Source organism: Pinus tabuliformis, chromosome 3_1, assembly GCF_031772625.1.
Source record: "Pinus tabuliformis cultivar Carrire ecotype Pingquan chromosome 3_1, CPIR1, whole genome shotgun sequence".
NCBI classification, from domain to species: Eukaryota; Viridiplantae; Streptophyta; class Pinopsida; order Pinales; family Pinaceae; genus Pinus; species Pinus tabuliformis.
The window spans coordinates 760,625,975-760,648,123 of NC_142301.1; the positions used below are offsets into that span (position 1 = coordinate 760,625,975).

Consider the following 22,149-nt stretch of genomic DNA (forward strand, 5'->3'; position numbering starts at 1 on the left):
TACTAAAGTGGACCATGCGTGCTAGTGACTTTAAAGCTGGAGGATCCCCGTGACCTCATTCCTTTGTAATTGGTCCAATTTGTAGTATATGTGTGCCTGTTGGATTTTTTTTTTAACTCTAAGTCTGGATAGAATCTGCAAGAAATAACTACAAAGGTATGCGTTGTTAGGACCTTTATTGTCCTTGTGATTCTTATCAAGCTTTTCTAGCTCAATCGAACCAAACATGGATCTATTCTCATTAACTGGTGGCTCTGGAACTGGTGTTCCATCGTGGCTCCCCAATGAACCAAAACCCGTACAAGGTGTGGCACAGATGATGGGTCATAAATTACATCTGCTTCCAATATTACTTCTGCACCACAGTTTTGAAGTTCATCTGATTTGTTTCTAATTTAAACTTCATATTGGATAAACTTGACAAGTCTCCATCACTCAGTATAACCTTAGAAGCTTTAACATTAGCGAGACATATGCCAACTAAACCAACACCGGATCCCACCTCAAAACAATATTTATTAGAAAAAAGTTGTGGATGAGGGAGCGAAAACTCAAATAGAAACAAACTTGCTGGCCAAATACAACAGCCTATGCCTCCTTCGAGCATGTTAAGGGATGACCTCAGAGTCACAGTCATAGTTACCGGTTCTCCGATCTGTTGATTCTCATGCCAAGCTAAAGGGAAATGATTACTAGATGGAAACATGAACAGTATAGTTCTGTAGTATTTCCATGTGTTTTGAGATAAATCAAATACTTGCAGTAAGTCAAATATTGTGTATACTGCTCATACAGGACTTCCAACACATTATTACAAACTCTGTTTTCTAATTCCCTTTTTTTAAATTTGCTGATTTTGAATGAGGGCTTTTCCTTTGTCTGTTTGCAGGGATAATTAATATTGAACTTTGGCAAGGAGAACTAGCCTCTTCAACTTGGTGAATTCGACTGCGCGAGCTGACCAGACGGAGTCTAACTAGGCTGACTTAGGTTTACTTCCTTTGAACAAAAGCATGACTCAATGAAGACTATATGGCAACATATGATAACTTTGTATAAGTTTGTCATGCAAGAGACATAAGAAAACTCTCTATATGATCGGAAGAGGTAACCAATGAGAGGAGTACTGAATCAATAACAAGGTTAAGGCACTCCTAACTCAAATTAAATCCCACCCCAATGGAGGAGAGACTTTCCTTTAAGTTCTTTGTTCAAGGGTGACACGACTGACTCTAGCTGCCAACAAAATATGGAAATTTCATCCCGTTCCCGCTCTTTTTGGTTTTTTTGTCTTTTTATTTAAGATGGAAAAAGAATAAAAGAATTCTATAGTACAGTGGAAATAATGAATTCCAGAGAAACAGATGATCTATTTCCTGGGAGGGGAACATTCCTATGCTCAATGCAAGGAGATGAAACTAGTCAAGGACACTCAAAGGGATTCTCTTTCCACGGGTAAAAGGATGCGTCAAGTTGTAGAAGCTGAGTGATTGCATTGTTGAATTTGCAGAATACATGGTCAAATAAGTGGCTTAAACACGAGTCCAAGTGAAGCTGACGCAAGCCCAAAAGGTGCAAATAATCAAAATTCAATGCAGTAGTACAACTCAACACAAAGGAGCCTCTAGAGTATATGGCCAGGAATTAGCGTAGAAGAGAGGAGAATGTGCCTTAAATGCATCAGTCATGGCAAAACTAAAGAGGAATCCAATCCTACTCAGTATAGAAGCATGGACAACCAATTTCAACGAGGATCTAACTAAGATTCCCATGTAAAGGATGGCTCTACCATCACATCATGATTTTAAAAAAATCGGCAAGTGAAAATGTTTTGCTGACCAAGATAAAATGGGGTCGACCCTATGACTAATATATTCCTAAATGGAGGCTAGTATGAAAGATTCTTATATTATCAAACTACATAAGAGTGATCGTACTCGGATTTCCTTCGTTCAAGTAGGTCCCGCAAGGTTCAGACCCTCTGCAACTCCCGATGTTCTTCAAACCTGAAAATCATTCAATTCGAACATACATAGCAGTATAGAAGTAAAGCATATTCACGAAATTGACTTTATATCACATAAAAAAATAATTGATCATACATCAAAATGACATTCATATATGAATTAAAACATAATTTGATACATAGACATAGTTAATCTTGGAAACAAGACAAATCTATCTGACTGAAAGATTTGAAAAAACAATGCAAAATTTTTCATACGCGACTGTGTGCAAACACAGAGGCATGCACACATGCTCCTAACATAGGAAACTCATGTATACGTGAGTTCACTTTACATATAAAAGTGTGTATATGTGACTGTAAACAAAATAAAGAGCATATATAAAGCTTTGCAAGAAAAAATAAAAAACAAAGTCTGATCCAAAAGATCAAACTTGAGGCCTAGGACTCTAGTAGACCAAATAAGATTGTAACTGCAAGCAAACCAAATACTGAGCCATGATTGAGTATGAACAAACCAAACCAGGAATAACAACATTGTTATCCCCAATGGAGTCGCAAATTATGTTTCGGGTGAAATCACCCTAGGGCTTTGGGTTAGAACCTCAATAGAGCAGAAGAAAACTACAATAAGAAATACTCAAACAGCTCAGGCAAGATTCTTATATTATAAAACTACGTAAGAGTGACCGTACCCAAATTTCCTTCATTTGAGTAGGTCCCGCAGGTTTGAGACCCTCCATAACTCTTGATGTTCTTCAAACGTAAAAATCATTCAATTCGAACATATATAGTAGTATAGAAGTAAAGCATATTCACGAAATTGACTTTATATCACATAAAAAAATGATTGATCATACATCAAAATGACATTCGTATCTAAATTAAAACATAATTTGATGCATAGACATAGTTAATTTTGGAAACAAGACAACATGTCTTTTATTGTAGTAAAATATAAATAACATGGAGAGTATTCACCTGAGTCTTTCTCTGGCTCCAAGCAGAACCGTCCTCCAGATTCATCCTATCCCAGCCTTCAACAATCTTCTTCCATCACCAACACCATGACATCTCAAGCAAAAGGAAGGATATCTATAATCAAGGAAAAAAGGGTTTCGTGAAGCTTGGGGAAGTGCATGAGGCACAGGGATTCATCAGACTCAGTCAGGGATAATCTCAGTATAATAACTCTATCTCTTCTCCCCTCCTTAAGGCCTTCCCATAGAGGTCTATATATACCTCTCCCAATTATTTTTTTAGTTGGGAAATAGTTGTGCCATGGGCAATAGGAGGTAATCAACAGGTAAAACCCATGAACTTCGCCCAAAATTAAGGAAATTTATTTTTTTAAGTGTTTTAATACATATACGCGGGTTGGGTATTGACTGAACCATGTGTACATGCTTTTAGATCAGGAAAAAGTAGCATATAGGGAATAAAACACTGTTTTTTATATATTTGGAACATTTCTAGAAGGAGGGGTTGCTCTAGGCCATAAACAAAGCATCATATATACCAAGAGTGGTAAATGGTGCTATAACTAGAGATTCTGGGTTTGATCCCCAGTGGAGTCGCTAATTTGTTTCAGGTGAAAGCACCGTAGGGCTTTGGTTTAGAACCCCAGCAGAGCAAAAGAAAACTACAACAAGAAATACTCAAACAACTCAGGAAAGATGCAGTGGAAAATGGTTTTCCCTAACCTAAATTCCAATGAGAGAATGATCCCTACCATGATGGGTCAACGGTCATGGGACCGAAACAGAATCTCGAAGAAGTATCCAAAATTTCCTGTAAAAACAAACCACTCTCGACAATTCAAGCCCATAGGTCAAAAAATCCACGCGACAAAAATTAATTTTTGAAGAAATATTTTTCAATTTTAAAGTGATATAATGACTTTTGGACTCATGGTTTTTTCATTTATATTTGGAGCAAAGCGTTGTGGAGCAAAACTAAGCAAGCTTTCCTCTGAACAATTGGACGGTTTGAATCACCCCAAAGTCTCTAGGTAATCTTCAAATCCTACTTGTAATGCCTTATAATAGTTTTTAAAAGTTTTTTCAAAGTTTTGACCATGGGAAACTATGCCCAAAAATTCAACTCTGCATACATGTGGGTTGGATGTGAGTAACCCACGTATATGACAACCCTACACGTGACTGTACGTAAAGGGAACCCACGTGTACACAAGTTCAAGTTTTAACATATAAATTAATAGTTGAAACTTCAATTTTTTGTAGGATGACCATCACTTGGAGGGAAAGAGAGCATACCGCCATAGATAATGAGGTAATGAATGATTAAAATGCATTGGATGCTCTGAGAGGCTGTGGCTTACCCAAATTCTTCAAAATGCCCAATATGAAAGCCAATACGTGCTTGCTAGAAATTTTGATCTACTATTGGAGCACAGAGGACGAAACTTTCATGATCGACTAGATGCCTCTATGGATTGAGGTCAAAGATATCATTTCATTATCGGTCTCTCCTGAAGAGGGGAGGTCGTGCACTCAACAGATTGGACGAGAGGTAGTCTTTCGATGGAAGACTATGTCCATATATATTGTCCTGGACATCTGGAGAAGATTGGGAGTCAAATTCTAATCAAACATGTGGAAAGTCTATCCTTGAGGATTTTTCTATTTACCATTGCATGGGTAAATGGGTCAGCTTCCCTGCATTAGGCATCACGAGTATCTATGAGCCTGGCAGTGGAATGTCTTACCACAGTATTTGACTGGTGCATGCCTCTTCTGACAAACATGAAGGGTCAATTGACCACTATACATAAGGGTCAAACGAAGAATTTTGGATATGGAACCATCTTGTGTTCATTCTTCTTCAAGAAGGTACCTGAGGTACGTCCCAAAGTATTAGTGTCCATCAGCAACCCTAGAAATCCATGAATGGGTATATGGGCGGACCTAATGAAGCACCTTGGGGGCGGTGACGTGCCCAGAATGACCTTTGATGATGATTTTTTCACCTGCTGGGATCAACAGATCATCGTGGTCGATGACTACCCATATGCCAACATGGATTTCCGATGAGATGTAGACTTTGTGTTACCACCAAGTGTAGCATGGGGGGACATGGGTAACAATTTTTAAGTTTTTGTGAGTTTTATTTTTAAATTTGGATTTTTCAATATGAAATTAACTTAAAAAAAATGATGAGACAAAATACTTACAAAATATAATGACCATGTTCTAGATGTGGGTCTAGTGAGACCTGATGGGTTTCTAAGGCATAGGCGTCATGAAGGAGGGGTCGAAGAGACGACAGCTGAGATAGAGAGAGTCCTTTATGCTGTTCAAAAAAACTTGGTGAGACTAACTCACTAGGTACATATGATAGTTGTATAGGTTCTACCTAAGGAGATGCAGCGCCGTGTGGTAGGGGTACCACAAGACTAGGTATGGATACTCCAGTGTGTAGCCAACGCTGTGGTTAACTTTTTAATTGCTCATCCTGAGCTAGCTCGATAGATAGATCTATGTATGATTGCACATGATTATTGGCATCAACCCAAATTTTGAGGGCATCCTATCCCAATTTTGTATATTATTTTTGAACATTCCATCTATATATAAGCGATTTTATGATATATATACATATTCAATTTTTTTGATGTTATTTAATTTGATGAATGATTAATGTGCCAATCTAATGCTTGATTAGCAATAGAGTCTGCTAATGAATTCTCAAATCGTGGAATGTGAACATATGTGATATAAATAAATGATTTTTGCAATACTCTCACTCTAAAAAATTGGCGATATAAATAAGGATCATGAACCCGATAAGTGTTATTTAATTGCAACATCACCAGTTGTGAGTCTAGATAAACTACCAACAAATCAATCCCATAAGATATTGCTTCAGATATTAGATTAAGAATGACAGTATATTCAAAAATGTTGTTCGAAGTAGGGCCAATACATACACCCCTCGACACCATCAACTGGCCAGATGGATAATAAATCACCCAAGTAGAGGAAGCAAGATTATGTGTGTGCCTACTTGCACCATTGGCAAATCCGAAATATATTGAATCGTCCATCAATACCTGCCAAAGCAAATAAAAAAGCATCGATATCACAAAACGCCGGATAGATATTTACAAATATATAATATATACAAACAAGAAATTGCTCGATCGAAGCCTAAGAAAAATACTTCTTAAGGTAGAGCCCATTTATGGGCTCCCCGAGCTTGTTCCCTTCAAATTCAATTAATAAATATGCCCATTTTTTCAAAACATGCTTGACTATAAAGGGACCATACCACATAGATTTGAACTTGCCTACCCCCAGGGCGTCTTTGTCTTGGTCATAGACTAAGACAAGGTCACCTTCAGAAAAAACCCGAGGATAGACAACGTTATCATATTAAGTTTTAATCCTCTTCTTATGGGCTTTGTTTATTATGGCTGCATCTCGACGTTGCTCATCAAGATGTTCCAGATGAACAAGGCATTCTTTGAGACTAGATGTCTGCGGAAGAAGTTCTACAACTAGCTTAAGGGATGGAATTTCACATTCGATAGGGAAGATAGATTCCAACCTGTAAACTAGTTGAAAAGGAGTAAAACCAATGGGAGTCTTAACTGAGGTTCGGTATGCCCAAAGTGCCAGATACAACATGATGTGCCAATTGGATCGATTTTTATCAATTATCCTTTTTAGGATGGTCTTAAGGGACTTGTTCATGGATTCAACCTACCCATTGGCCTAAGGATCATATGGAGATGAATGCTCCTACTAGAAGCCCAAATTTAGAACCAATTCGATTATTACTTGATTTTGGAAGTGACTACCATAGTTAGTGACAATCTCTCTTGGGATACCAAATCGTGAAATAACCTGGTTGAAGAGAAACAAGGTTGTTGTCTCACTATCATTTTTGAAAGTAGGCATGGCCTCAACCCACTTCGTAAAGTAGTCTACAACCATAATGATGTGCTTGTGATTCCCTGCCGAAGGTGGATTACGAGTAGTACAATAAATGCCCCACTTCATAAATGGACCGACAATGATAACAGGAAAAAGTGGAGCTAGATGCATGTGCATTTTTAGAGTATAAACTTGACAAGTATGGCAACGTTTAACTGCTTCAATGCAGTATTTGAAAATTGAAGGCCAAAAGTAGCCTACTCGCAAAATTTTCTGGGTTGTTGCAACCCCTAATAGATGACCACCACAAGCTCCACTGTGGCAATCATTAAGTAATGACTTGGCTTCTTCCAAAGTTAAGCAATGCCTAAGGATTGAGTCAACCCCTCTGTGATATAATGTATCGCCAATAATAACATAGTCTTTGGCAAGGTGACGTAACTTTCAACGCTCATCTTTGGAGAAGCAGGTGGAAACTTCGAAGTCTGGAGATATATAATGATATGTCTGTACCAAGGATCTTGTGAAGATATGAGGAATAAATGTTCGTCGGGAAAATTTTCCTCATAAACATTAGCTTCCTCACAAGGCAACTCCGAAATCAATTCCACAAAAACTAATGACTTCTTAGATTTAGATGACAAGAATTCAAGATCAAACTCTTGCAAAATAACAATATACTTGCCCCCAATCACTTGCCTACTGAGTACAGACTAAAAACGATTGATAGCTACTAAGAAAAACATTTTGCGAAGCAGAATGTAATGAGAAATCCATTGAAGAACATGGACAGCCACCAAGGCCAATTTATCGATGGGAGAATAGTGTAGCTCAGGTCCTACTAAGCCTCGACTCAATTAGTAAATTACATGCTCATTGAGATCAGCATCCTCCTAAACTAGAACCATACCGATGGTTGATTCTTCCGCAGCGAGATACAAAAGGAAATCTCTACCATAATCTGGTGGACTCAATAATGGAGTAGAGGTTAATGATTTTTTCAAAGCATCAAAAGATCTTTGCGTGAAATCATCCCATAAAAATGGAACTCCTTTCTTAAGCAAACGCATGAATCCTTTGATAATCTCAGCGTAATTTGTTATAAATCTCTTGAAGGAATTTTCCTTTCCTTCGAGACTTTGAAGTTGACGAATGGAAGACAGGGGAGGCAACTGAATTATTGCCTCAACCTTGAAAGGATCAACTTGAATCCCTTTATTCGATACAATGAATCCTAACAGCCAAAAAGATGTGACTGCAAAAACACACTTATTTGGATTCAACTGGATTTTATAAAAACAACATCTCTCAAAGACTAACCGAAGGTGTCTGGGATGATAAATTTTCTTGTGAGAATGAGTAGCTAAGTCATCCAAGTATGCTTTGATAACATGTTTGATGTCGTGGAAAGCATAAGACATGGCCCACTAAAAAGTAGCTCCAGCATTTTTAAGGCGAAAAGGCATCTTCTTGGATGCAAACGTGCCCCAAGGACAAATAAAGGCTATCTTGCACTGATCCTTCGGATGGATAGTAATTTGATTATAACCATAGAATCCATCCATGAACGAAAAAATTTTATTACCCACACATTCATCAAAAATTTGATTAATAAAAGGAGTGGGGTAATTTCCTTTTGAACAAGCTTTATTTAAATCCCTAAAGTCGATACATACTCATATCATTCCTTGCTTCTTATATAACAGGACTGGGTTCGAAACCCACTCAGTTAGAGAAACAGGGTATATGAAACCTGCTTTAAGCAACTTTTCAACTTCAGCTTTAATAGCTACTGCTTTCTAAGGATTGAACGGTCGAAGTTTTTGATGAGTAAGGTTGGTGTTTTCGTATGTATTAATCTCATGCTGGACTATAGATGGATCAATTCCAGGAATTTCTTCATAAGACCAAGTGAACACATCTCGAAATTCTTTGAAGAGATCGGTGTAGATTTGAGTTTCTTTATGGTAACAGTCAGCTTCAATGAAGACATTTTCGATTATGTTAGGATTCCTGTAGATGTTCACAGGTAAATTTCGTGAGATAACCGACATATTACCTTTGGCAGAAAATTGTGCTGGATTCAAAGGGTTTGAAACTGTATAAACATCACTAGTAGACATATTGGACAAACTAGATTCAACTTCATGCAATGGAGGGAGAAAATATGAATGATGTTGTAAATCATTCAATGGTCGATTCACACCCATCATTTCTTCCAAAATTGCTTCTTCAGATGGTAAGACTATATCAAAGCAATCCAGAACTGAAGTAGAATCGAGGGTCCAAGTCAGAGCCACACTACCATCTAACTCCTCTAGTGAAAAAGGAGGACGGTTGTCTACAGAGTTAACGATAGATTGATAAGCGAGTTCCACTGCAAACATGGGAAATGACATTCCACCTACTTTCCCTGCATCTAATGTGGTGGTAGATGAAGATAAGGGCCAAGGGTTTGAAAAATAATGAGTTCGAAAGAACTCTTTCCGAGAAGGTCCCCTAGAGCATGAAATCACATTAATTCTAGCTGTAGGAGTAGGGAGGTCGAATATACCCATTAACAAAGAGTACATCCCAACTCCTAAATTCTCAATAGGTTGACAAGGCTTGTCCACCAATGGAATGGTAGAATCCAAAGTTGCGTGAGAGCCACCTGGAGAATAATCTAACTAATCAACTCTAACAATCCTCCCCTCATGAGGAAAATATAGGATGCGAAATAATGATGAAACTATGGCATCCATCTCGTAAATCCAATTCTTTCCTAAGAGGAGGTTATAATCCAAGTCTGCATCAGCAATTTCTACCTCAATATTCACTACCTTTCCCCCAACACAAAAAGGAAAGGCTGGGAAAATCCCGTGCGGCCTATGACAATGTCCATCAAATGCCTTCAAAAGAGTCGGTAAAGGAACAACTAAAGGTGATCGAATGGCCTTCCAACATGACATAGGCATTTCACATGTGGAAGCTCCCTCATCTCTAATAGTCCAAAAAATATTGGTCTTTCGTTATGTGGACTTTATCCGGAAAGCCATATGGTGAGGAAGTCTCTTTTTGACATTCAACATATCAAATGTGAGCACTAAAGAATTCTTTGGGTCTACTTCACCGATTGCTGAAAGAAAAGTACTTCTCTAAGCACGACACGACTGGAGTACCTAGAATGCTGACATAGCACAAGGACTTTGGGCCAAATCTTCTACAATCGAGTAGTTCTAGGCTGTCCTAGCATTAGGATTAATAGCCAAGTGCTTTGTGAAGCTTTTCAGTATCCGAGGTATAGAATCAACAGAGGGCCACTCAATATGAAGTGGTTATGTGGCTTTGGGAATAGATTTAGCCTTAGATGTTTCTGATTCACCATAATTGCGTGCTCCCGTGGCGACGTCAATATGAGAGCTTATCATATAAACATTTGACAAATTTTCCCCTTCCTGGTTACCCCCGGCGAAGGTACTAGCATTAGAATTCATGCCAACAAGCAATTGTTGCCCTTGGGGAAAAGGGTTAGTCAGAACAGCTTGCAAGCTAGAGGCATAACTTGCATGGAGATTTTACCTTTTTCTTAGACTCTTTCATACCCTATCTGGCATCATTTCCGAGTTTGTTTGCACTGCCTTTTCCTTCCTGGTCCTTTTTATTACCTCATCCCTTCCTCTTCCCATCGAATTGTTGATTTCTTTTGGGGTTAGTGGTTTAGATGGCATTTATAGAGGTAGGTCGGGAAGGTGTACGTACAGACGGTGCTTCCTGGGTAGAAGAAGCAGTTTGTAGAGACAACTGCTGTAATTGATTCAATAAGTTCACCGCATTAACATCAATCAATCCAACTATACCATCACCATGGGGACTTGGTTTCAGTTTGGATAAATTGACCTTAGATCTAGGAGCATCAGGTAGAATTTTCTGAAGAACCCTAGACTGAGAATATATCAGTTCTAATTGTTGGGCTCTGAAAATGGCCTACTCTTCCATATAAACACCGGAGAGAGACACATCCTTTGAGATCTCAGGTTGTAATGATTTGAGAAACCATTCAAGAAGGAACTCTAGTGGAATTTTAGCTTTGATCAGCCTTTTCCTCCTCCTCCATTCCTGGATGTGATCCGAAATGTGAGTTGTGGTGTCTTGCTGAAAGTTAGCCAAAAGTTCAGTTCCGGCTTCATATCGGACATGAAATTGAAAATTGTTAAAAAATACATTATCCAAATCACAAAAGGAAGTATAGGTTCCCCATGGAAACTCTATATACCATTTTGCTGCATTTCTGGTTAGGGTGCACCGAAATAACCTCAACTTGATAAAATCATCTATCAAAGAGTTGGATGAGCACCAAAAGTGAAATGTGGTTACGTGGTCTCCCGGATCTTCACCATTCTTCCCTTCAAATTTTGGGATATCCAAGGGAAGTTTAGTTGGGACCAGAGGCCAAGCCAAATTGTACTGAATCAGATCATTTGTCAATTTAGTTAAGTTTGGCAAGTTCACCATGGCCAGAAAAGGGAGTCGTGCCAGACCTTGGGAATTCCCTCCAGTGCGGGAGGGGTTCCAAAAGGTCTAAAAAGAATGACTTGGACTTTGAAAAACACCCGGTTTCCTGAAGTAACTCATAGAGCCTACTGAACCAAAAGGTGCTCCTTGTAGTTGAGAAAAATTCAGAGTTTGACCAACTCCTGCCGAAAATCCTCTGTAACCAGTGAAGTTACCCCCTAACGAAGTGTTAAAAGGAGTTGATAGCCCCTGATAAGGATTCCATGTGTTAGCAAAGGGTGGAAAATTTTGAAATGAATTAACTGAAGAATACGAAACATTCCCTTATTGGCCGGAATAAAATTGATTCCCAACTCCTATCCCACTAACCGTAGGGTTTGTCCAACTCTGGAATGGGTTATTACCTTGACCTGTAAAGGAAAAAGGCATTGACCCTACTATTTGATTGGAGTGTGGTATATGACCACTTCCAAATGGGAAACCTTGAAAATAAGTCGATCCACTCATCATGGATGTGGGGGTGGTCAATGGTATGTTCAAAGGAATTGAAGGAATCACATGAGGCAACATTCCATAAGGGATAAATCCAAAACTGGATGCAGTAGCCTGAGAAATTACACTCGTTGACGGAAGGGAAGTAGACCCAAATATAGTCGTGCTAGGAGTTACAATAGAAGGTATGGAAATAGTTCCTCCTCCTTGTATAGATATTGGAGTTTGCACACTCTCAACACTCGTCGTAGATGTCATGATTCCAGCAGTGGTCATTGCAGGAATAGATGGGTGTAAGCCTAGGCTCGAAGGCCTATGAGTCGGGGTTCTAACGTATATTAGAAATTTTGGATGATCAGGAGGAAGAGGAGAATTCGGAGCTGCAACCAACTCTGAATTCTCTTCAACTTTGATATTATCTTCCGACTGAAAAATTACTCGAGAGAGAACTAGTGTGTTCCTCTCTAACTCTGTACTGGTGCTAGGTCTATCTTGTGAATTAATGATCCCAAGCAGAGGATCAATCTCTGATGTGCCTACGGCCACTGGTTAAAAATCATTGGCAAAATTTCTGCTACACCTTCTAGGAGAAGGCTCGGGACTCATAGGTGATAGCCCACAAAGTCTCCTAGACCGTGGAGATGGTCAATTAGCCACTTTGAATTATTTAAAAGATCTACTTAAAGACTCAAAAAATTATAAATCTAGGCTGACTAGGAGCAAAGAACACTCCCTAAAAGGTCCCTAAAGATATCATCAATCAAACAACTCTTGAGTATTTCCACTCCAAGTGATTAGGATTGGACACGAAAATACAAGAAAGTTAATAACAAGGTCCTTCCGAAAATACACTGGGGTAATTACGCCCCAAACCTACTAGCAAAGGTATTAGAGGCAGTTACACTGACCTCCAGACAATAACCTTTACTGGTGCAAGCACCCAAGCTTCGCAAGGGTACCCTCCAGAAGTACTGTTGAACGTGATACAATGTCAACCTCAGGTGCCACGGGATTCCCCTCCGCAGCCACATGTGTGATGCCTAGGATAGGCAACTATGGTCACCAACTCATATCAGAAGCCAGGTAGAAAAGTCATGAGGCAGGATCTGACAAGTAAGAGAGGGGGTATCTCTTATCCTTATCTTCACTCTCCTTCGTGCTTTACTCCTAGTTACAGAGCTTTCTTGGTCTCCCTAATGCTATTGGATTTCGCTCATTAACGAAACTTCTATGTTTTGTAATTTTGAGCGGCCTTGGAGAATTAACTCTTCTCTTGCCTAATCGAAGGCCCTAATAAACTTAAACTTGTCGGTGTATTCCGATGACAACATAAAAGTTCTATATTATTTTAATTAATTGCTTGATTTTAATGGCTGTTCTTTAAGTCAAGGGTAAATATCGGAGTGAAACCAATGATATTTGCATGACACAACATAAATCAATGAAAAAATAACTACATGAATGTAGTCATTTTTTCTTTGATGAAAAGATATCTCTACACGGGTTCTACGAAACTTCTACAAAGCAAAGTACTTTTCTCTTCTTTTCTTGAAACACACTTCACACACCCAAAAACTAAAAGACTATGAATGCTTTAACAACGCAAACTACCCTAATGCAAGATATAATGGAGATGCAAGATCCTAAATAACACTCAAAAAGCAAAAGAAATTGTTTATAACTAACAATGAGCCAACTTAAGTATTGAAGAGGATGCAAATTTTGAACACAAAATTGTCTCCAAACAAGAAGGACAAATTGTAAAAGATTGCAATTCACTTTCAACAACAAAAAGAAACGATAAACCAAACTTGGAAAAAGAAAAACAAAAACAAAGTTTTCTAAGATCTTTTCTTTTTTAAAGAAGCAACCAAAACAAATTTTTGAAATCACCAAAATGCTACTAAAACTCAAAAGATCGAAAAAAGAGCACAAGGAGTCTTTGCAAGTTACAAACTCGAAAATGAACGAAAAATTGAGCAAAAAGACTTCAACTTATACAAAGCGACCCAAATTGCAGCAAAGAGTTTGACAAACTGATAAAGAAGCCAAGAAAGAAATACTTCCAAATTCATCATAAAGACTTTCAAAAAGCAAAAAAAGCTATGAGGCCACAAAACAAAGGAGAGAAAAGAAAGTAGATTTGAAATCTGGGCTTGACACTAAAACTGAAAACAATCTCGTGTTCTGGAGGACCAAAACAATCAAGAACTTCAGGGCGAAGTCTTGTGTGCCAAAACACAAATTACAAACTCACTAACGAAGCAAACCTAGGCCAAATCTTTTCAATCAGGAAGAGAATTCGAAACAGTAAGCTTGCATAATAATTAAATTCTTCAGACAATAATTGGTCACACAGAGACTAATAAGTCCAAGAAACAAATCTATCTGGGCTGAAAGATTTGAAAAAACAATGCAAAAAATTGCATACGCGATTGTGTGCAAACACAGAGGCGTGCACACGCGCTTCTAACACAGGAAATTCGCATATACAAGAGTTCAATTTACATAAAAAACCGTGTATACGTGACTGCAAGCAAAGTAAAGAGCATATACAAAGCTTTGCAAGAAAAAATAAAAAACAAAGTCTGATCCAAAAGATCAGACTTGAGGCCTGGGACTCTAGTAGACCAAATAAGACTGTAATTGCAAGCAAACCAAATACTAAGCTGTGATTGAGAATGAACAACCCAAACCAGGAATAAAAAGATTTTTATCCCCAGCGGAGTCGCCAATTTTGTTTTGGGTGAAATCACCGTAGGGCTTTGGGTTAGAACCCCAACAGAGCAGAAGAAAACTACAATAAGAACTACTCAAATAGCTTAGGCAAGATGCTTATATCATAAAACTATGTAGGAGTGACCGTACCCGGCTTTCCTTCATTCGAGTAGGTCCCGTAGGGTTGAGACCCTCTGCAACCCCTGATGTTCTTCAAACCTAAAAATCATTCAATTCGAACATACATAGTAGTACAGAAGTAAAGCATATTCATGATATTGACATTATATCACATAAAGAAATGATTGATCATACATCAAAACGACATTCATATCTGAATTAAAACATAATTTGATGCATAGACATAGTTAATTTTGAAAATAAGACAACATGTATTTTATTGCAATAAGCTATAAATAACATGGAGATAATTCACCTGAGTCTTTCTCTCGCTCCAAGCATAACCGTCCTCTAGATTCATCCTATCCCAGCCTTCAACAATCTTCTTCCATCACCAACACCATGATACCTCAAGCAAAAGGAATGATATCTATAATCAAGGAAACAAGGGTTTCCTGAAGCTTGGGGAGGTGCATGAGGCACAGGGATTCATCAGACTCAGTCAAGGATAATCTCAGTATAATAACTCTATCTCTTCTCCCCTCCTTAAGGCCTTCCCATAGAGGTCTATTTATACCTCTGCCAATTAGTTTTTTAGTTGGGAAACATTTGGGCCATGGGAAATAGGAGGTAATCAACAGGGAAAACCCATGAACTCCACCCAAAATTAAGGAAATTTAATTTTTTAAGTGTTTTAATACATATAAATAGGTTGGGTATTGACCGACTCATGTGTACACGCTTTTAGCTTAGGGCAAAGTAGCATACATGGAATAAAACACTGTTTTTTATATATTTGGACCAAGTCAGGAAGGAGGGGTTGCCCTAGGCCATAAAAAAAGAATCATATATACAAAGAGTCGTAAATGGTTCTATAACAACAGATATCCTTTTCATACAAGGGCTGACATGTGTATATGAAGATGTATCTGCGAGGATGAGATACATGACATCCAGAAGGATTGCCATGATGAACCCTATGGGGGACATTTTAGAGACTGAAGGATAGGATATATGGTATTACATATGGGCTATTATTGGCTCACTATTTTTAAGGACGATAAAAAATATGCCGAGGCCTACGATAGTTGCCAAAGGATGGGCTAGCCTAGCCAATCTGATGAAATGCGAGCGTTGGGCATTGGACTTCGTAGGGTTCCATCCGCCATCTAATCAGAAGGCCTACATATTGGTAGACATGGATTATGTGACAAAATGGGTGGAAACAATAGATTTACTAAGAGCCATAGAGGAAGCAGTGATTAACTTCCTTTTTGGGCTATTTGTGCGGTATGGATTACCGCAAGAGGTGATCACAGATGGAGGGAAGCAATTCACATGGCACAAAATTACTGCCACTCTCAAAAACCATCATATCACGCACAGGATCACTTCTCTGTATCACCTGCAGGTGAACGGGTAGGTTGAATACACCAATAAGGTTATAGAAGCAATTCTGACCAAGACAGTCTCAACGCATCAGTGAGATTGGGTTGGTAGACTGCCAGAGGCCTTGTCGTCCTATCGTACGACTTCGAAAAATACGTCTGGATACTCTCCCTACCAGCTTGTGTTTAGTAAAGAACCAATTTTTCCAATCAAATTCAAAATAAAGACTCTAAGGACGGCCTAGGAAGTGGGTCTGGATTTAACAAAAGCCCAAACCAAGCGTCTTCAACAGATTAACGAACTAGATGAGGCTTGATTTCTTGCTTTGCAAAAAACTGCAATAATATAGTAGCAAAGGGAAAAATGGCATGACAATATTATCAAGAAGAAAAAGTTTCAAAAAGGGGATTGGGCACTTTTGTACGATTCCAGATTGCAGGACTTCCCGGACAAGTTGCAAACAAGATGGCTCAGCCCTTATGAGATTCAAGAAGTACATAAAAATGGTACCCTTAGCTTGACTACCATAGACGGATCAGATCATTTTTTTAAGGTAAACAGGCATCAAGTGTGCCTCTATCATCAACAGCTTACCAAGGAGTATTTATGCAAGAACGTATGCAAGGACCCCTCCATGCAAATTCTAGCTGGAGGGAATGATAACCCAACAACTTTTTCTTTAAAAAATTGAAATTGCTTGAAAAATTGTAAGTAATGTACATACCTTGTAGGCGTCACCAAGGAAATATGATTTTTTTTTAAGTTTCATTTTTTTCTTCTTTGTTTTTGTTGTTCAAAAAATTGAACGTTTGCCATTCAATTGATTGAACAATGCAGTTTTCTTTTGTTGCATTTTGTTGTTCAAACAATGGAATGCTTGTCATTCAGTTGATTGAACAACACATTTTTCTTTTTTCTTTTTTCGTTGTTCAAACAATTGAACGTTTGCCATTCAATTGATTGAACAACACATTTTTCTTTTTGTAATTTGTTATTCAAACATTTGAACTTTTTACATTCAATTGATTGAACAACACATTTTTCATTTTTTGTTTTTCGTTGTTCAAACAATTGAGCGTTTGTTGTTCAATTGTTTAAACAACACATTTTTATTTTTGTAATTCATTGTTAAAACAATTGAACATTTGTCGTGAAATTGATTGAACAACACATTTTCCTTTGTTGTTTCTCGTTGTTCAAACAATTGAACGTTTGTCATTCAATTGATTGGACAACACATTTTTGTTTTTGTAATTCCTTGTTCAAACAACTGAACATTTATCGTTGAATTGACTGAACATCACATTTTCCTTTATTGTTTTTCATTGTTCAAACAATTGAACGTTTGTTGTTCAATTGATTGAACAAGCACATTTTTTGTTTTACCATGTTTAAACAATTGAACGTTTGTAGTTCAATTGACTGAACAACACATGTTCCTTTTCATTATCCGTTGTTCAAACAAGTGAACGTTTTCCATTCAATTGATTGAACAACACATTTTATTTTCATTTGTTTTCATTGTTTAAACTATTGAACGATTGCCATTCAATTGATTAAACAACGCAATTTTTTCTTATTTGTTGTCGTTGTTCAAATTATTGAACAATTGTTGTTCAATTGATTGAACAATGCAATTTTCCTTATTTTTTTGTTGTTCAAACTATTGAATGATTGCCATTCAATTGAGTGAACATGTAATTTTCTTATTTGTTTTCATTGTTCAAACTATTGAACGACTAACATTCAATTGATTAAACAAAAAAAAAAATTCTTATTTTTTTTCACTGCCCAAACAACTGAACGATTGGCGTTCAATTGATTGAACATCATACTTTCCTTGTTGTTTTTCGTTGTTCAAACCATTGAATGCATACCGTTCAATTGATTGAACAACATTTTTTTATTTTATTTCGATTTTGTCATTTGAGCAACTAAACGATTGCCATTTAATTGTTTGAACAACATTTTTTTTAATTTTTGATTGATTTCGTTGTGCAAATGATTGAACGATTGTCATTCAATCAATTGAAAAACACTTTTTATTTTCTATTTTGATTTTGTCGTTCAAATGATTGAACGATTTTTGTTCAATCGATTGAATCGCACCTTTTAAGAGCTAAATTGTGAATTTTTCTCATTTTTCTCTTGATTATTATGCCATTTTCTTCTTCTTTTGTATTGCAAATAAGCACCATTTTCTTTGATTTTTGCCTCTTCTAAAGAAAAATGGTACTAAAAATATCATTATGACTTCTAAAAGCCTTTTTTGGATTATTTTTATCCATAAGTTAATACGATGTATCTTTATAATGACTGTCTGAAAATCTTTTCTTTTGGACACATCATGAAATGATTCATTATTCTTAATCCATGCTGGCTTACGTTTATACTTCCAAATGGATAAAAATCATCGATATAATGTTATATCGATGATAAGATTATAACACTTCCGTTCACATCTTCTTACTTCTTACACCATCCCTGACTCTTAAGGAGCAAATGAGCCTCCCTTTTTCTACAAGAAAGATTCCAAAAGAAAATAAAATAGAAAAATGCTTAAAACATTATCCAAAGAGGATAGGGGGTCTCATCACGAGCCAGCCTACCATGATCATAAGGATGTAACATGTGACATTCCAATTTGGCTACCAAACCAAGGCAATGACCTTCTTGATAGTTAATTTGTCTTAAGAACAGGGGGTCTCATCACGAGCCAACCTGATCATTTTTGTTACACCCTGGTGAGTGGAACTATGGTTATCTAGTCACCATGCTAGCATAGTGGTCTCTTTGCAACAAAAGAAAGAAAAATTAACTATAATAAGGACTCTGGCTCATTTGGGGGGGGGGTTAAAAGGAAACCCTTCCGAGGCTATGAATGCTTGCTGGTAGCAGTGGCTCTACTTGTGGTATTGGAGTATCATCTTATATTTCCATATGACATCTACCTCTTATCACCTATGACTTTATTTCTAATGAAAATTTCCATTTGGTAGCACTTTTACAAGCTGAATAACATGGTGAATTTAATCTATATTTATTATATTCCATATGTCTGAGCATTAAATGACAATCATTAAACATAAACCGCCAATTATGATGATGTGATTAATTCCACACACGGTAAAAATCTTTGACATAATGACTTAAAATTGTTGTTTTTATTTGACTTAGCCAATTCACGTCTGACAACAAATATTTCTTAAATTCTTTACTGATTTGTGTGTTGTGTTTTTTAGATTGGTTGCCAACATTTATTTCGCATTTATTTGCCTATTTTTTGTGTGTTGAAAGGACGTGGACACCCTTTTCTCATCAAAGGGGTGATGGCCTTCAAATGAATGGCACATATTCTAGTTATGGGTAACTATGTGACAATCATCTGGATTACCTCTGGAGTACGAACTGCATGATGAGCATGAATGTGTAATAATTAGAAGAAAATTATGATTAGTCGAAGAATGGAAACAATTATGGCAGGCATGCGAACTTATGATTCTGCGTTAAGTATGGTTGACAGGATGACCGACTTAACTAAAAATGATAATAATTATCCAAGCAACATCATTTCCTTTATAGTTTTTGTAATTTACATTGCTAATATGTTGCATTACAAGGCTAAAACATAGTTTTATACAGAATAACCAGCCTCAAGTGCAGCAACTATGGGTGGAAGAGTAATCTGGAGTGAACCTCCAATACTGATCGTGTCGGACAAGCTCATAAAATCCTTGAACATGCTACAGTATTTAAAAAAATTGCAGGGATTCCCTGAAGAGCTAACATTGGAATTTCTGCAAAATCTGTAGAATAGTAGTATAGTCATCAAAGGCTTAAGCATGATGGTTTCTGAAGAAGTCCTGGAAGAAGTCACCCAACTTCCGGCAGAAGCGGCGAAATGGGCAGACAAACACGTCCTCTTATACAGTGCAATTGAAGCATTCCAGGACCCAGGCGAGCGGTTGGTACAAACAGGGAAAGGAATCCATCCTTCATCGTTGTAGCAACCCTAGCAAGTGCTAGAGGTCATCATCCAAATATATATCACCTGTGATGGTTGGAATGATGTGGTAAAGCCGCAACAGCTGAACTTTCTATCCATTTTAAAGAAAATAATTTCAGTTAATTTACCATTTTATCTAAATTCCCTGTTACATGATGTTGCCCGATGGGTAAGGACAACCAAAGACCCACATAGTGTAGTGAGCCATCATGGGTTAATTAAGTTAATTATCACAAATAGATTGGCACAACAACAATTAACATGGGACAGTATCATAAATCCTACCTTGGCTCCACCCTTGGAAAATGAGGAAACAAAGCAGCAAGGCCAAAAACCCTAGGCCCAAAGAAAATACTAAAGCAAAAGAGCCCCTCTACAACCCTAGAATCAGCTAATTGTAAATGATCTGTGTGAGTAACACCCAAGTGGCGCATCCCAATCCAAGCGGAGGAAGTCGGACCATCTCACACACCTCCTCTTAGTCCGCAAAACCCTCCTTTGCAAGACTATGAGGAGGAAGTGGCAAGGGTTTTGGGAAGAATGGGAGTGTTTACCAAAGGTAGGGAACAACCAGGGAACATTGGAAACCAGAATTGCACCCCTGACCGGTCGGCCCCTGCTGAAAATTCCGGTCATGAATAAACCCAGCCATGCACGGATGCCATGGAAGAATAGAGGGACTCAATTACTCTTATGGAAACACCCCTCGAAGCTAAGGAGCATGAAGGAATAGCCAGCAGAAATGAAACTCAAGTAGTAGGCACTAGTCCAGTGGACCCCCCATTAGAAGGCAACCCTGAAGATGAAAAGTTGAAAGATGCCAATCAACCAAGTGATATTCCCTTTTCAAATTCCCTTGTCGATGAGGCCTACCAAGGAGAAGATCACAAGAATGATAATTGTTCGGGAGATACCATTGCTTTAGGATCCCTTGGAAACGAAATTCATAATAATTACGAGTTGGAAGGTGAAATTCCACCAGAAAACATAGTTCCAATTAGGAACATTCCTAATGATGACATAGTATACCCTGTACAGGTAGTAGAGAATATCGCAGCTTCAGATGGAGGCCCTAGAGTAGAGAAGCCCTATAGAGCTAGGCTTAAAAAGGTGCTCAAAAAGTACAGGAAACAGAAGCAAGTAATCAGGCAGTTGAAATATTGGTTAAACGAAGCAACCAAAACTAGGAAATTGAAAGTGGAAATGGAAACTACAAGAACGCAAACAGAACGATGTTCTACGAAGGATGTTGAGACTCAGATAGAGTTTCTTGAGGTTTTTCCAAAATAAACCTAGATTGAGCCAGCTATGAGAGAAGATATTGCCATACAAACTGAGGAGCCCTGTATCTTTTCACAAGGAACTCAAACGGCCTACCCCACTGTAGACATTGTTGTCCAAACAGATGTTGAAGAAAATGTTCAAGTTGATTGTATAATTTAGGAAGCAGTTGAAGCTACTATGCAGACTGACCCTGCGGAGACCTAGGATGCAGAGGTCCAAACAGATGAAACACCCCTTTACACCCCCTTGGTAAGAGAGGCCATTATCAGAAAATTATAGAATGAGCTACTGATAGTTCACCAAGAACTGGCTCAGCATAAGGAAAAGGTGGTTCCTCTGCATGAACATCAAGGGTTAAAGAAGAAGTTTGAAGCACTTACCAGGACTGAAGATGAGATCTTTTCTCAATATAAGGCTGAGAAAAATAAGATTGAAAAATTAGAGGGTCAATTGTAAAAAGCTAGAAAGAAAATGGAGATTGTCTGTCCTCTCTATTCAGACATTCTATCTTGCCGAGCCCCCGCCACAAATTATGCTTTATTTCTCATGGAAAGATACCTCCGGTTAAAAGTTAAGGCCGTTAAGGCTGGTAAACTGGTAGAAATCAAAACCAATCTTGAATTTATCAAATTCTTTAGAGATCACGATGAGAAGGTTCAATGCCTCCTTTGTGAACTCTATATGCATAATTTTGTTTTAGAGGATGACAAGGACAACCACCCTGCCCCTTTTATAGGAGATATTCAATTTCAGGCGTTCCTCTCATTTGCTGGTAATCAGCT

The 22,149-nt window shown here is 37.9% G+C and overlaps 1 pseudogene; it reads right to left on the minus strand.

Moving 5' to 3' along the window:
* Positions 1–30: 30 nt before the first annotated feature.
* LOC149189609 (uncharacterized) lies at positions 31–20,076 on the minus strand (annotated as a pseudogene).
* Between the last annotated feature and the right edge of the window lie 2,073 nt (positions 20,077–22,149).